The sequence below is a fragment of the Suricata suricatta genome, chromosome 8 (assembly GCF_006229205.1).
Source record: "Suricata suricatta isolate VVHF042 chromosome 8, meerkat_22Aug2017_6uvM2_HiC, whole genome shotgun sequence".
NCBI lineage: Eukaryota > Metazoa > Chordata > Mammalia > Carnivora > Herpestidae > Suricata > Suricata suricatta.
This window is the reverse complement of record NC_043707.1, coordinates 35,791,024-35,804,446: the sequence shown is the minus strand read 5'-3', so window position 1 is coordinate 35,804,446 and position 13,423 is coordinate 35,791,024. Positions and strand designations below refer to the sequence as shown.

General features: G+C 39.3%; 1 pseudogene; it reads left to right on the top strand.

Moving 5' to 3' along the window:
- Positions 1-13,049: 13,049 nt before the first annotated feature.
- Positions 13,050-13,187, top strand: LOC115300464 (annotated as a pseudogene).
- Positions 13,188-13,423: the final 236 nt, after the last annotated feature.

The following is a 13,423-nucleotide window of genomic DNA, read 5'->3' as shown; positions in this document are numbered from 1 at the left end:
TAGTACTTGTTTTGCTTGTTGGGGTTTTTTTGCTTATTTAATACATTCCGTCAAGGACATGCTGTTTTTTTTTCCCCCCTAGGAAGTGTGTCTTGGGTTTTTCCCTTATTATTTTCTTTACTTTTTTTTCTTTTTTCCTCTTCTTTTTTTGGTGGTAGGGGTGGTTATGTTTAAATGAAGTTGCTTTTACAACACCAAGTACTTAATCATCCATTTCCTATATAAAAGGTAGCTACTTTTTTGCATGGACCTCAAGCATATTGTAGTATAGAGGTGGAATTTAAGGAAAGGTATTAAGCAGGCTGTGTTTTAGCTTATGGGCAAGTAATAAATTGTATAATTTATCTTGAATGTATCATAGATATGCTGCTATATAACGATTGCCACTTCAAATAGCTGTGAAATTAGGTGATTAACTAGTTATTACTTAACCTTCTAATTTCTGTATAAGTCTAATTATATGAAATAGAAGTTCGGGTTTTGATTTTTTACTTTGCTTTTCTGTTTGGAGTGTCATTGTAACTACTGTATTGTAAATGATGGAAAATAATTGCATATGTTAAAAATCGCATATTCTGTAGGCTTTATTGGCAGAATTGCAAATTATAAAAATGATCATTTTATTTCAAAATATTGAATTACCTTAATTCTGACATTTTAGAAATTTCCTTTTATTTTTTAGTTATTTTCCCAACGTATTATTTTTTTAATGTTTTATTTTTGAGAGAGGGAAAGATAGCATGAACAGGGGAGGGACAGAAAGAGAGGGAGACACAGACTTGGAAGTAGGCTCCAATCTCTGTGCTGTCAGCACAGAGCCCGATGTGGGGCTCCAAGCCACGAACTGGGAGATCATGACCTGAGCCGAAAAAAGTTGGCCATGTAATGGACTGAGCCATCTGGTGCCCTTATTTTCCCAATTTGAAAATACTTTAAACTTAAAAAACCAGCATACAGAAAAGAAACTGCAGATTTTTTGATGATGAATCTTAAATTTTAGAAATAGAAGGTTTACAAATTATGGAATCCAGCAGTTAATGTAAAAATAGCATCAAGTGGAGTTTTGCTCAAAGAATAATTGAAATTATGAGCAAATCAGCGGAGGAAAACTATATGGTATTAATAGGTGTTAGGAAGTTAAATATTTAACATTTGTTTCTTGTTTCGAAAGAAAAGAATACAAAGATGGAAACATAGTCAAAGATGTGGCTCAAAACAACAGTCAGCTTAGTTTATTGTAGTGTAACTCTAGAAACATATAAATATCCCTAATGAAGTTATCAGTAACATTAGAAAATTTGATTTTGGAAGTGTGCACAATGTTATTTTACATTGGAAAACAGTGAATGTCAGAAAGGAATCAAAATTATAACAATCTGAAGATGATACATGATTAGAAAACCAAAAAAGGTCAACTGATGAACTATTAGCAGCAATTTGCTAGGGTGCTTGTTTACAAATGAAGTGTAGAAAGGTGCTCAGTGCTTTGTAAACATCAAGTTCTTCCCTGCTCCCGACCTTTTACATAGGACATTCCCTCTGCTTGGATCAATTTGTAACCATCTTCTCCCTACTCCCTACCACACATACACCTACTCAACTCATTCCACCCTCAGAGCTCAGAATTAGTGACAATGTAGATTTTTCCTGACCTTTCAGAATTGATTCCCTTGTGCTCACTGGTTCAGACTGTGGTTTCTTTGATAGTACTTACCTATAATTGTATGTTGTTTTTGTTATAGTTTGTCATTCCCTTCTGAGGACAGAGACTGTGTCTTTTTAGTTCTCTTTTATGTTTAGCACCTAGATGGTACCTGCCACATAGTAGACATTAAATACGTATTTGTTGGTGATGAATACATGTATGATAATTTAAAATAAGTTTTATGAGTAGTGAATGTATAACATATTTAGTGATGCTAATATAGCCGTTTTCTTAACACAGCTCTTATCTGCAACCCTCAGCACTGTCACAGGCCCATCTGGTCTCTTGTTCTAGTAAGTTAATCTGAAGTTCATTTGCAAGAATACATGTATACCTTGAAGATATTTCAGGTTCAATTCCAGGCCTCTGTGATAAAGCAAATACTGCAATAAAGTAAGTCACATGGATTTTTTGGTTTTCCAGTACATATAAATATTGAGTTTGCATTATACTGTAGCTCATTAAGTGTGCAATGGCATTATGTTTAAAAATGTACATACCAATAGCATTTTGTTTAAAAAACATACTAAAAATGCTAACCATCATCTGAGCTTTCAGGGACTCCTAATCTTTTCTTTTTTCTTAAACTTATTTATTTTTTTATTTTGAGAGATAGAGCAAGGGAGGGTCAGAGAGAGAGGGAGATAGAGAATCCGAAGACAGGCTCTAAGCTCTGAGTTAGCTGTCAGCACAGAGCCTGATGCAGGGCTCGAACCCACAAACCACGAGATCATGACCTGAGCCAGAGTCGGATGCTTAACTGACTGAGCCACCCAGGCGCCCCTCATAATCCTTTTGTTGCTGGAGGCTTCTGCCTCTATGCTGCTGACAGCTGACTGATCAGGGTGGTGATCGCTAGAGGTTGGGGTGGCTGTGGCAATTTCTTAAAATAAAACAGTGAATTCTGCACTGATTGACTCTTCCTTTTTTGAAAAATTTCTCTGTAGTATGTGATGCCCTTCAGTAGCATTTTACCCACAGGAGAACCTCTTTCATCCTGGAGTCAATCCTCTCAAACCTGCTGCTGCATTACCAACTCACTTTATGTGATATTCTTAATCCTTTATAGTCATCTCAACAATCTTCACAGCATCTTCGCCAGAAGTGGATTCCATCTCCCTCACTTGGAAGGAGCTGATCCTTATCTGTTAAAGTGTGAGACAGAAGCAGTTCAGTCCCGCCTTCAGGCTCCCCTTGGGGTCCTGATTCTTACTGTCTGCCCACATCTGCAGGGACTCCCCCCACTGGGTCTTGAACCCTTCCAAGTCATCCCTGAGGACTAGAATCACCTTCTGTCAAACTCCTGTCACTATGGATATTTTGGCCTCTTTCTGTGACTCCCATATGATCTTTGTGGTGTCTAGAATGGTGAATTCTTTTCAGCAGGTTCTCAGAGGACTTTTCCCATCAGAGGAATCCCCATCTATGACAGCCAGAGCCTTATAAAACGTACTTGTTAAATCAGACGGCTCCTCGATCCCATGGGCTGGGGAATGGATACTGTGTGAGGTGTGAAAACCACATTAATCTCATTGCTCGTCTCCATTGGGGCTCTTGGGTGAGCAGGTGCGCTGTCAGTGAGCAGTGAGTTTGAAAGGAGTCTGTTTTCTGAGCAGTAGGTCTCGATAGTGGTCTTAAAATATTCTGTAAACCGTATTGTAAACAGATGTGCTGTCATCCAGGCTTTGTTTTTCATTTCTAGGAGACAGGCATAGTCGATGTAGCATCATTCCTAAGAGCCCTCAGTTTTGGAGAATGGTCAGTGAACATTGACTTCAACTTAGAGTTACAAGCTGAATCAGCCCCTAATAAGAGGGTCAGCCTGTCCTTTGAAACTTCGAAACCAGGTGTTGGGTTCCCTGTATCTAGCCTTCTGATACAAGGCAATTTCCTCTATACTGAAAATGTGGTGTTTGGTGTAGCCACCTTCTTTAGTGAATGATCTTAGCTAGATCTTCCAGATAGTTTGCTGCTACTTCTGTATCAGTATTTACTGCCTCATCTTGTACTTCTATGTTCTGGGGATGGCCTCTTTCCTTAAACCTCATTCATGAACCAGCATCTTTTAGTTTCAAATTTACATTCTACATTTTCCTTAACTCTCTCAGTCTTCATGGAAGTGAGGAGAGTTAGGGTTGTTCTCTGAATTAGTCTTTGGCTTTGGGGAACATTATGGCTAGTTTGATCTTCTATCCCGACCATTAAAACTTTCTCCATATCAGCCATAAGGCTGTTTTGTTTTCTTTTGTTTTGTTTAATCATTCATGTATTTATTTGAGTAGCACTTTTATTTTTTTAAATGTTTATTTACTTATTTTTAGAGAGAGAAGGGGCAGAGAGAGAATCCTAACCATGCTCCACACTGTTAGCTCAGAACCCAGTGTGGAACTTGATCTCACAAACTGTGAGATCATGACCTGAGCCAGGATTAAGAGAAGCTTCACCAACTGAGCCACCCAGTTGCCCCTGGAGTAGCACTTAAAAATTAAAAAAGAAAATTGTTGTATTTATTTTTGAGACAGAGAGAGACAGCATGAGCGGGAGGGGCAGAGAGAGATGGAGACACAGAATTGGAAGCAGGCTCCAGGCTCTGAGCTAGCTGTCAGGACAGAGCCTGACACGGGGCTTGAACCCACGAAGGTGTGATCTGACCTGAGCCGAAGTCCGAGGCTCAACCAACTGAGCCACCGAGGTGCCCGTGGAGTAGCTCTTTTAATTTCCTTCAAGAACTTTTCCTTTTGCATCCACTACTTGGCTATTTTGTGCAAGAGGCCTAGCATTCCGGCTTTTCTCAGCTCTTGACATACCGTCCTCACTGAGCGTAATCATTTGTAACTTTAGATTTAAAGTGAGAGACCTGAGACTCTTACGTAAACACTTGAGGCTGTTATAGAGTTATTACTTGTCCTAATGTCAATATTGTTGTCTTTCTGGGAACAGGGAGGCGCAGAGACAGGGGGGCGGGGAGAGATGGGGGAATGGCTGGTCAGTGGAACAGTCCAAACACACACAACAGTTATTAAGTGCACTGTCTTAAGAGGATGTGGTTTGTGGTGTCCCACCAGATTACAATACTAACATCAAAGATCCCTGGCCACAGATCACCATAGTAAATACAATAATAGTGAAAACGTTTGAAATATTGTGATAATTATCAAGGTGTGATACGCAGACACAAAGTGAGCAAATGCAAATGTTGGAAAAATGGTGCTGATAGGCTTACTTAGTGCAGGGTTACCACAGACCTTTAATTTGTAAAAAATGCACTATCCTCAACATGTAGTCAAGCAAGGTATGCCTCTAAGTATTTGTGAGCTGTGAAGAAAATTTTAGGAAATGAACAGTAATGAAGGCAGACTTGCCTTTACACATAATACACTTAAGCTTATTAAACTTATTAAGTCATTGCAATTAGTGGCCCAGAAATAGATAGGAAAATAAAGTCTAGAAGCAAACCCAAGCATGTATGGTGTTTCAATGTATGTCTAATATTTATTTTAAATTAGTGGACATAAGATGGCCTCCAGTGATCCTTGCCTCATACATAGTGTGTTCACCCTTTTTGGACCTTTCTCACGGTAGGATAGGACTGATTTGTGTAGCCTGAAGGATATTATGAAAATGATGGTGTGCATCTTTAACGATTGGGTTGTAAAAGACACTGTGACCTCTGTCTTGGGCTCCCTTGGATCATTTGGCCTGGGGGCAAACCAGCTACTATGTCATGAGGATACTCAAGCACCCCTATGGAAGGGTTCATGGAAGGAGGAACTGAGGCCTTAGTCAACGCCAATATCATCCTGTCCGTCACGAGTGTGGGACATCTTGGAAGTAGCTCCCACAATCCCAGTTAAGCCTTCAGATGATTGCAGCTGTAAGTGACATCTTGCCGTGACCTTATGAGGATCACCAAACCATAGAGCTGAGCTGCTCCCAAATTCCTGACCTGCAGAAACTGTGTGAGATAATGTTTATTGTTAAGCCACTACATTTTGGGGTCATTTGTTATATAGCAGTGGGCAACTGATCATATGGAGTTTTAAATAAGTGGTGTTGGGATAACCAGCCATTATTTGGGGGGAAAAACATAAGTTGGATTCTTACTATGCTCCTTTTATCATGGAAATTCCAGATAGATCATCGATTTAGGTACAAAATGGAACTGCTAATGTATTTAGGAAAAAGTAACGCTGAACATTTTTATACTTTTGGGGTGGAAAAGGACTTGCTTTATGAAATCTTTTGCTTTTTGAATACAAAATATATGATGAAGTAAAAATCAGATCTTCTTTATGACAGGGAAATGGTATGAGTGAGGATGAATGAAAAAACACAAATTAGGAGAATATGTTAGCAACCTGTATTATAAAAGGCATTATCTCTTAAAGAACTCTTGAAAATCAGTAATAAGACGCTCTCTATAGATGGAATGGCCAGGGACATTAGCAGGCCATTCACAACACAGAAATACTGATAAACAAATGAACAGTAGTTATCTAAGAAATCTGATTAAGAACAATGAAAGATCATATATTACCTATTATAGATTGGCAGAGGTTAAAATGGCTGATAAGGTTAAAAAGATTCCTTGATCTGCAGGAAGGTTAGAAAACGTGGGTGTAGATTTGTCTCCCTTTTCTGGAAGGCAGTCTGACAACAAGTGCAGATACAAAGTGAGTACTCAACTGTGACCTAGCTATTTGACTAGTGTAAATTTATCCTGTGGTACCAAAAGTTGTATACATTATTAGGGATCCCCCAAAATGTGATTCTTTGGGTTAATCAGATTTCCTCTGTTTCCCCTACCCCTCCTCCATTTTACACTTCTCTTGTTTCTGTTTCTCTGTTCAGAAATTCCTGGGGGACCCTCCTCCTGGATCTGTTCTCTACTTCTCAACATTATGATTTTTAAAAAAAAATCTTTGTTTTCTGTATGCTAGTAATTTCCTTAACTTGAATTTCTGTGTTGCCTACTCTCTCTTCTGCCATGTCTATTCTAACATTTAACTTCACTTCAAAAATTATGTTGTGCCATTTAGTTTTAGCTCTAAAAATACCTTATTGTTTCTGATAAAATCCTTTTTTCCGTGAGTCTGTTAGGTAATGAGTACAATGGCTCTTGAAGCTTTCTGATTAGAAATTTTTTTTCTTTTTAACTTCAGATTCCTTGATTGTGACTTTTTCTCAGAGTTAACTGTTGGTGTTTTATATCATCTTCCCTCTCATTCTGTTAGATTGTCTCCAAGGCCTGATGATGCTTGGCTAATTGTTGATAGTTCTGAATGAAGGCCTGGGTTAATTAGCAGTGGTAGCTGTTCCCTCTCCAGAAAACAGGTTCGTTTCCCCAGCTGTCTCTTGCCTTGAGTTGGGAGGGGCCCTGGCAGTCCCCACCGAGAGCGGAGCGGGTTGCTTGGCAGCCTCGGTGTTGGGTGCTGCCGGGATGGGAAACGGGCCAGCAAGCTGGGCTAAGAGGAGCTGTACTGTGTCCGGGAGTGCTTCAGTGTCTCGTGTTCCCAGGCAGAGCTGCTGCTTCCTCTTTCTCCCTTCCCCTACCGCAATTTTTTGTGTTGGAGGGGTTTTCAACTTTACTTGAATACAGAAATCTTTTCTGTCACTTCACAAGGTGTTTGGTGGGAGGGGAGGTCTGTAGTCCTTTGTGCTCAGATGACTTCTTCTTATTTTGCAGGTGTGTTATCTCTATGAATTTTTCTGAGTATATTCATTTTAAAGTTTTCTTCTGCCTACGTTATTAACAGTTTACTTAGGGGTTAGGAGGGTGCACTTATCCCTGTTTTACGTATTAGGAAATGGAGAAATCACGGTTGGGATTCAGATTCAGACTCCAAAACCCTGTCCTTGTACCCCTAACTCATTCACCGTCTTCTCTGGGTGTGTGGTGTGCTCTCTCATGCTGTTTTGTTGATCTCAAAGTTTGGTGTTTCTTCCATTTCTGCTCACATCAGTAGATAAGGATCTATTACTGTATTTCCTTAGCTCAGTGAGGAGTTTCTCCTCACCTGTTGACCAATACAAGTTCAAATACAGGAGCTTAACCTCACAAGACTTTTCAGGGGAAGGTGTGGGGCATATTGTAGGGCAGGGTAGTCACTTAGCTGGCTTGGCGGGCGAGGCAACTCTACTCCACTTACTTTGTCCCTTTGTGGGCTCACCTGTCCTCTCTGTTAGGACCCCTCTGTCAGACACCTGTCCTCAGGGCCACCTGCTGCTTTCCTGGAGCAAACACCCAAGTCAAGCATTTGAAGTAGGGGGACTAACTCAGCTCTTTGACCCTCCTATTAATCAGTTGGCCAATTTGCTGTGGTCAACTCCCTTTTCTCGCCTGCTAGACAATGTGAGCGCTCATTATTCAGAGGTTCTGCTGGGGAAACTTTTCAACTGTCACAGCTTCTTTGTGTTTATTTCTTTGGATTTGTCATCAGTGTGTCCTTTCAGTTTTAGATTTTTTTTTTCCCCCAGAAATTCACTCACCTGTGGCACAGATGGTATCGTGATGGGTGTTAGGAAGTTAGGGTAGACAAAAGGACAAACAGAGCCCGTAGTGATGGAGTTGATAGTCTCATGGGGAAGTGGCATTAAATAAGTGACTCACGCACGTTCTTGGAGGAGAAACCACTTTGTGCGGCGGAGGCATGTGTAAGCCCTGACTTACTGGGAGAGGGATTGCCCTGGAGTTCGGCCTGGACTGAGTGACAGTTGGCCTGTGATATGAAGGAAGAGAAGAATGGGTAGATGACGAAGAGTGAGGGCATGAGTGTTGCCAGCAGAGAGCGCGGGCTGGGAAAAGACCTTGCAGATGAAGGAGGACGTGGTCCACTGCTGTCACTCCCGAGATTTACTGCTGCTGTGGATTTATTTTCATTGGATATTTCTCTCCTCATTTCTTGTAGTTTGGAAAGGAGAAAAAATTACATAAACTGTAACTTTCAATTAGGAAGCCTCAAAGAATAACCTGGGAAAGTAATTTTATCAAAAAATAAAACAAAAAACTTAAATATCATGAATTAGAAGGCAATAAATACACTAGTACCAAAAATCTTACCATGGGGAGATGGATATGACCTTTTTAATACTTGTATATTTGGTTTTCAAGATTTCTATGAGTGTGGATTGCTTTTATAATAAAGAAATGTTCTTAAAGGAAACAGACATATATTTTATGGGTTGAGTAATAATGACAGAAAAAATGCAGAGTGTGTTACTAGGTGAGGGGAGTACTCACTACAGTTTTATAAAGATGGTTCTATGCACCTGATGGAAGTGGTGTACCCGCACAGCTAAGCCGGCCAGTGCACTAGAAGAAAATCACTGGATACTCGAGGTTCTTGCTGGGGTCTCATGACATAATTGTTTTAAAGCTGTGAAATGGTTCCTAATATTTAAAGACTTTAGATCTTCATATCCCACAAATAGTATTTTCAGAGTTGCAGGAAAACGGAGTTTGGGATACCTTGACACCGAAGTGTCTGCGGAAAAGCATGTGGCTTCAGGCCTAGGCTATGTGTGTGAGGAGTTGGCCATTGAGCCAACTTGGTGTTGTATCATTTAAGATGGTTGTATCAGTTAGGCTGCAAGTGGCCTAAACCCACACAAACAATAGTGTAACTCCTTGAAAGAGAGTAGTCTTTATATTGTAACTTTTTAAGGTTGCGATATGTATGGTAGTAAGGGAGTTAGTCTCTGTCTTCCTGATTTATCATCCTTTTATGGCTTTGGACTTCATGATAACAAGGTGGCTGCTTCATCTCTAGAAATGACAATTGTGATCCAGACAGGCAAAAGGAGGAAGGATATTCCAGTTAGGTTTCACCCCTCTTTTCCAGGAAAAAGGGCATTCACAGAAACCTCACTCGTTTGTCTTCTGTTTACGTGTCTGTGGCCAGAAATGTATCCCAGAACTGTCTTTAACTATAAGGAAACCTGAGAAATCAAGCTTTGGTTTTTTGTTTTCAAAAGAGAGCACATTGCTCTTTAAAGCAAAAGCAGAGGGGCGCCTGGGTGGCTCAGTTGGTTAAGCGTCCAGTTACAGCTCAGGTCATGATCTCACGGTTCGTGGGTTCGAGCCCTGCATCGGGCTCTGTGGTGACAGCTAGCTCAGAGCCTGGAGCCTGCTTCGGATTCTGTATCTCCCTCTCTCTCTGACCCTTCCCTGCTTGTACTGTCTCTCTCTGTCTCTCAAAAATAAATAAAAAACATAAAAAAATTAAAAAAAATAAAGCAAAAGCAGAGTTCCTTAATAATGGAGAGAATGGACATGGTTTAGGTAACTTGCTGTGTCAGCCACAGGAGTTATTTGCTAATAGAGTAATTGAAGTCAAGAGTGATTAACATTATTCAGAGGAGTATGCAGACTAAGGGGAGAATCCGCGAAAGAACTTGAGTGAGGAACTTTGTGTTGAAGGAACAGCGGAATACGTATTCTCAAAGGGCACTAACAGTGGCCATGAGCCGGTGGTGGGAGAGAGATTCCCTGGAGGGTGTCATGTTCCACAAGTGCAGGGAGAGGCAGAGTTTACATTTTGTGTTGGTGGGGCCCTGAAGTGTGAACTTGAGGTTTAACAAAAGAAAGCCACTGGTGACTCTGGAGGAAGGTTATTTTCCAGAGCCCATTGGGGGAAGGATAAGCTTGGGGGAAGGAAGCAAGTATGGATACAGAGGGACTTTTGTAGCTTGGCGACAGGCAGGGAATATGAGAGGTGACCTTTTGTCATCCCTGCGAAGTGAGAAAAGGCAGAGCTGGAATCTGGAAAGGATGGACAAGATCCTTGATAACATTGTAAAGAATTTGGGAGAGTGAAATGTGGGGCCCGGGGCTGTATTAAGGTCCATGGTTCGAGAAACTGCATGCCCATCTGCTCATGCCATCATCTTACATGGAAAGATTGACAACATTTTAGTTGACATTTTTGAATGATATTTAGGACTGCTTTAGAAATATTGAACAATAAATCTGTACAAAAAGCAGTTAAAACATGTTTAATAGCTTCCTTTATCTCTAAAACAGTTTATAGTAATGACTAACATTTGCTGGGCATCTGCTCTGACCCAGACAAAAAAGCTAAACACCTTCTCTGCATCCTCTTTGCTGTCTTTATGAGAAAGACCTGTGAGGCAGGTGTTACTCTTGGCTCTACTTTAAAGATGACAGAATATCAGATCATTTAAATACAATGTTCTAGATCACATGGCTAGTTAGTGGGAACACTAGGATTTGAACTGCATCTTTTGACTCCAGAGTGGTTGCTAACTATCCTTGTGTGTATTGAATCATATAAAATTGCCTGTGATAAGAGATTGGCAATATGATGATGGTTCGTCCTAACATCCTTCCCAAAACGTTTGCTAAGATCAGTGGATGCTTTTGTGCCAGGCATTGCCCTCTGTACTTTAATTGCCATAACCGATTGTCACATGTTAAAATGTTTATAGTCTTAATTATCTTGATTTTGTTAAATCATCATATTAATACTAATTGTTGAATCACATACTTAGTTTACCTTCAGTTTGAGTATATTTTTATAGTGTTGTTACCTTTTCCTGCCTATACTGACAAATCAGAATAGGGATGGGCACCTGCTGGGAATATTGGCAAAAATATAGAAGAAAGGAAACATAACAAATATACTTTCTCAGAACATGAATAAAACATAAAAGCAAACTAAACTGTGATAGTTGTAAGCCTCCTTATTTAATATTCATTTTCTTACCTATGTCTATGTAATCATTATAAATCAATATAATGATTATTATATTCATTTATAAGCCAGAGTTTAAGATAAATGCCAGTTTCTTTAGAAGACTTTTTTTTTTAATTATAAAAGCAATCCATTATCATAGAAAAGTTGAAAATCAAGTGTGTGTGTGTCCACACAACATCTTCACAACATTTGTATTCTTCACAACATCTGATTCAGTGAATGGTAGTCACTTAAGAAGTGTAGGCTCAGGAGTACCTGAGTGGTTTAGTTGGTTAAGCATCTGATTTCAGCTCAGGGCATGATCTCACGATTCATGGGTTCAAGCCCCACGTTGGGGTCTGTGCTGACCGTTCAGAGCCTGGAGCCTGCTTCAGATTCCATGTCTTTCTCTCTCTGATTCTGTTCCCTACCAAACATAAAAATAAACATTAAAAAATGTAGATTCATTTTTAATTCAGTAAATTTTTGACTGACACTTTTGTTGACTCATGATCAACCTGGTTTTCATTCATTTCTGAAGCTTGTTTTGGGTGGAAGGAGGAATTTCTTTTTACTTTATCTCCAGCTTGTGAATGCCCACAGGTATCAGCCAACGTCATTAATTAAAAGTAAATCACTCTTTCACTTATAAAATATTCGTTCTTAAATTCTCATACTTCAGTTAAAAATTCCCTTTTAATATCTGAGCTAAGAAATGGTCATGGAGGGCACTTGTGAGGAGAAGCACTGGGTGTTATATGGAAACCAATTTGACAATAAACTATTATAAAAAAATGGTTATCTCAGCAAAAAAAAAAATCAATTTTTTTTCTGACTAAAAAGTCTTAATTTTTTTTAATGTGTTTTATTTATTTTTGAGAGACAGAGAGAGGCAGCTCGAGCATGGCAGGGTCAGAGAGAGAGGGAGATGCAGAATCCGAAGCAGGCTCCAGGCTCCGAGCTGTCAGCCCAGAGCCCAATGCAGGGTTCGAACCCATGAACTGTGAGATTGTGCCCTGAGCCGAAGCCGGATGCTTAACTGACTGAGTCACCCAGGTGTCCCTAAAAAATCTTAATTAAAAGGATAAAAAGTTATGATTTTGGTAGTGTTTGGTTATTCACAAACCTTGTGGAGGGTACTTGGCTTTCTTTTTTATTTTATTTTATTTTTTGTTTTTTGGCCTCCCTATACTCAGATTGCATGTGGATGTGGGACATTTGAAAAGCATCCAGCTAACTGTATATATACTCCGTGTTGAAGACCTGATCTTAAACTGTACAGTCGTGGTATTTTCATGTAACTTTTAGTTCAGGTACAAGAATTCTTTTTTAAAAGGCACAGACAATTAATTATGTGACCGAGAAAAAGAATTTCCCCCAAGTTAATTGCACAAATTACTGTAGCCCTAAAAGGTTAATGATTGTCAAACTTCTTTGATGCATAGAGCCCATTATGCCAGTATCACTGGAATAAATAACTAGCCCAATCCTTCTTGGACAAATGGTCTTATCCAGAGGACAGCAGTACACAGTGCCCTCTTTTATGTTCTAGGGGAACATTTTTTAAACTCTTCGGCTAAGGAACAAGAGTTAAGTCAGTCATAGGGAAGCCACAATAGATTCTTAGATTTCAAAATATAAGATATTACATCGCTTCTCGGCCTTTTGGCTAAGATCAAGTGTAGATCTGTTCACGTCAGCGTAATCAAAATATAAGGTATTACAGTTTATATTTCAAAAAGCAACTCTGATTGTTTATTATACACATTGTACTTTATAAAACTATTAGGTTATTACTTGAAGTTTATAAATGGATAAAATTTTTGTATTTTGTTCAGACTTAGCTTAGGCATTATGTAACTAGATAGAATTAATGTACAGTTATCACCATAGGTATCTGAAATGAAACTTCTTTTATAGCTGTTCATAGAGAAATTTTTGATATTTTATTTAATATTTAACATCAATTGACATTAACATTAATAATTTATTTTAAAATGCAAAACCTTACATATTTATTAAA